Source organism: Mus caroli, chromosome 11 (genome assembly GCF_900094665.2).
Source record: "Mus caroli chromosome 11, CAROLI_EIJ_v1.1, whole genome shotgun sequence".
In the NCBI taxonomy this organism is placed as follows: Eukaryota; Metazoa; Chordata; class Mammalia; order Rodentia; family Muridae; genus Mus; species Mus caroli.
In genome coordinates, this window is record NC_034580.1 from 55,515,537 (window position 1) to 55,519,622 (window position 4,086).

The 4,086-nt window shown below is 45.1% G+C and overlaps 1 pseudogene; it reads right to left on the bottom strand.

The window, feature by feature from the left end:
* Nucleotides 1–3,856, bottom strand: part of LOC110306253 — a 132,039-nt pseudogene extending 128,183 nt beyond the window's left edge.
* Between the last annotated feature and the right edge of the window lie 230 nt (nucleotides 3,857–4,086).

The window sequence follows — 4,086 nt, forward strand, 5'->3', positions numbered from 1 at the left end:
TGCAGCAGGGAGGTTGCTGAAGGCAGATCAAGAGGGCAGTTGGGCAGGCTGTCTGGAGAAGCCTGTGTTAAAAGACTGGCCTTGGTGTTGCACAAAGAAACACAGGAGTGAAGCAGCCCAGAAAGTCAAGCTCTTTCTGTGAAATGGGTACACTGTGGTGGCCACTGGCTTTCATCTCCACTGCAAGGGGCAATGTGGCATTTCCTGAGAGTCTAATCCTGGTTGACTTCTTTGGAAAGCTGTGGAAAGGAGATGAAGGAGCTGTCAGGGTGAGCCCTGTCAGGGACACCTGGCTGTCCAAATGCAGCTCTTCCTTTGTGTAAATGAAGGGTTTTCCCTCTTGCTTGTTTTTTTTTTCCCCCTTATTTTTTTGTGGGTAGGTATTTTGTCTGCCTGTTTGTCTTCTTACTACATTGTGACCATGGAGGCTGAAAGAGGGCTTCAGATTCCCTGAAAATGGTGTTACAGGTGGTTGTGACCCACTATGTGTGTAGAGGGAATCCAGTCTCATCTCTCCAGTCCTGGGAATTACCATCTTTTCAACTCCTCCCCCTGGTAAAACCCTAGTTCATACAAGGCATGGAGAGATGGTGCAGTGGGTCAGAGCACTGGCCTATCTCTTCCTGGGAACTTGAGTTCAGTTCGCAGAGACCACTTCAGGCAGCTGACAACTACCTGCAACTCTACCTCCTAAGGATCCCTTGCTGTCTTCTGGTGTGAATGGGCACCTACATATATGTGTCAGATGTGTGCACATGCACTCCTGTACACACACATAACTCATAATAGACATAAATCTTAGAAATAGTGAATTTTTTTACATAAAAGCTTTACAAAGTGGGGGGTTATTTTATATATTGGTTCTTGGTAGACTAACCAAGTTTTTGTTGGTTTGTTTGTGTTTGAGACAGGGTTCTCTGTGCAGTCCTGGCTCTCCTGGAACTCACTCTCCACACCTGACTGAGCTCTAACTCAGAAATCTGCCTGACTCTGCCTCCCAAGTGCTGGGATTAAAGGCATTACTGCCTGGCTAGCTAGCCAAGTTTTTAAAACACTTTTTTACTCAGGGAGAGTCAGGTGTGGAATGATCGGACTGAGCAGGACCACATGGTGGGGTCCTAGTACTCAGGAGGCAGAGGCTGGAGGATATTTGAGTTTGAAGCCAGCCTGCTCTACAAACATTGTTCTGGGCTATTCAGAGCTACACAAAAACTTTCCCTCCAAAAAACCAACTAACTAACTAATTAAATAAATAAATGGAAAAGGAAAAGAAAAAAAAGTTTGAGCTGGCCTGTAGGTAAAGGTTAGGTTTGAAGCCCAGGACAAAAGGCTGAGTGTCTAACTATCNAAGCAGCCCTGCCTGCTGTATTNCCCTTCCTCCCTCCGAAGTCTTAGTTACTCACTCTTTCTACCTTCGTGGCCATTGGCTGCTCCAAGTGCTCGCCCCTTCCCTCCCCTCCCCCCATGTGGTCCAGCCCAGTCAGCTTGACCACAGAACTAAATAAACCTTCTTGTCCATCATGCTTATGCACCGGGAATTTCCATGTTTTTCTCATTCATCTGGTGCCTACACCAGGGACCAATCATGTTTTCTTTCCCTTTTATTTCTTCTTCCTCCTTTTCATCCCTTAAATACCTGTTACAGCCACAAGTAAGGAGGCTGAGGAAGGAAGTCTAGGATTCCTTTTATTTATTTATTTTTTTAAGATTCATTTATTTATTATATGTAAGTACCCTGTAGCTGTCTTCAGACACTCCAGAAGACGGAGTCAGATCTCGTTATGGATGGTTGTGAGCCACCATGTGGTTGCTGGGATTTGAATTCCGGACCTTCGGAAGAGCAGTCAGGTGCTCTTACCCACTGAGCCATCTCGCCAGCCCCTGGAGTCTAGGATTTTAAGAGCAACGTAGGTTATATAGCAGGATACCAGCACCTGTTTCAGAAACAAAACCATAGGCCAGGTGTAGTGACAGGTGTGANAGCACACATCTTTAATCCCATCAGTCCAGAAGCTGCTCTGTGAGTCTGACCTATGTACTAAATTCCAGACCTGTCAGGACTACCCAGTGATTTCCTATCATGAATAAATAGGTCAATAAATACAATATAAAAATAAAATAAAGCTCATTTTTATATATAATTTTATTTAATATGTATAGAATGAGTGCTCTATCTACCGATGTGCTAGATAGTGGTGAGCCACCATGTGGTTGCTGGGAATTGAACTCAGGACCTCTGGAAGCGCAGTCTCTGCTCTCTCCAGCCTGCATTCAATTCTTACAATTTTTTTTTTAAGATTTATTTATTGTTATATGTAAGTACATTATAGCTGTCTTCAGACACACCAGAAGAGGGCATCAGATCCCATTACAGGTGGTTGTGAGCCAGCATGTGGTTGCTGGGATTTGAACTCAGGACCTTAGGAAGAGCAGTCAGTCTTAACTGATGAGCCATTTCTCCAGGCCCTTACCACAATTTTTAACACCACAGTTAGAGTCAAATCCTGATTCTACAAGTACCGTGCGCAAGCGGTGTCCTCTCTGGCTTCAGTTTCTTCCTCTGTAAAATAACCATGGCTTTCAGCTGACAATGGCAGAAAATGCTTTTAATCCTAGCACTCAGGAGGCAGAAGCAGGGAGATCTGAGTTCAAGGCCAGCCTGGTCTACTAAACAAGTTCCAGGACAGCCAGGGCTACACAGAAAAACCCTATCTCAAAACAGCAACAACACACAGAACACACACACACACACACAAAGTGAACAATTCACATATACAAAATGAGTGTAGCCTTAAAGGAAGAGTTGCCTGGGCAGACTAAGTGTTAACAAATCTGGGGCATTTATTGCCTCCATTCTACAGTGAGGAAATGGAAGGAGATGGCAGAGGCAGTGTGTTAGAACCTGGAATCACAGACAGGAATGGATCATATATCCCCAGTCCTTGCAGCCTCAAAGCCACCCTCCCAGTAGTTGTCTTGCTCACAGTCACATGTAGTTATCCTGGGCCCAGGGAAACAGAGATAGCTGAAAAGGAAAGGACACTTGCTGCCAAGACTGATGATCTGAGTTTGGTCCCCAGAATCCAAGTAAAAGATAGGAGAAAGCTGACTCCACAAAGGTCTCTGCATGTTCCTCACTCTCACATCATACATGGATGCATACACATGTGCACTCGTATGCATACACTAGTAATAATAAAATGCTTTTTTCCTTTCCAGTTGATGGAAGGGGACTATTTTTTGGTCTCAGCATCACAGGCCAGGTATGACCCCAGGTTTTTTTTTTTTTTTTAAGATTTATTTATTATATGTAAGTACACTGTAGCTGCCTTCAGACATACCAGAAGGTGGCGACAGATTTCTTTATAGATGGTTGTGAGCCACCACGTGGTTGCTGGGATTTGAACTCAGGACCTTTGGGAGAGCAGTTAGTGCTCTTAACCACTGAGCCATCTGTCTAGCCCCATGACCCGTTTTATTTGCCCTTCCTGGGGCGCAGGTTGTAGGTATGGTCACACTTCTTGCTGCACTGGACTTGATGACGGTGCAGGGGTTTGTAGTACTTGCAGCAGATCATCTTCTCCCATTTGTACTTTTGGGCAAGCTGATGAAGGGAGGGCTCAACGATGCCATCACACAGACGCAGCTCCAGATACAAGGTGGACTGGTTCTGGATGTAGCAGTCGGACAGGGTGCAGCCATCCTCCAGCTGTTTGCCATCGAACACCAGCCTCTGTTGGTCAAGTGGGATGCCTTCACTGTCTTGGATCTTGTCCTTGACATTCTCGATGGTGTCACTGGGCTTGACCTCAAGAGTGATGGTCTTGTCCGTCAGGGTCTTCACGAAGATCTGCATGTTGTTTGTCTGCCGCTTGGCTGTCTTGTTGAAGAGAAAATAAAATGTTTTAAAAGAAGAACTCAGTTGACAAGATGGCTCAGCGGGTAAGAGCACTGACTGCTCTTCCACAGTTTCTGAGTTCAATTCACAGCAACCACATGGTGGCTCACAACCATCTGTAATGGGATTTAATGTCCTCTACTTGTGTGTCTGAAGATAGCTACAGTGTACTCATATACATTAAATAA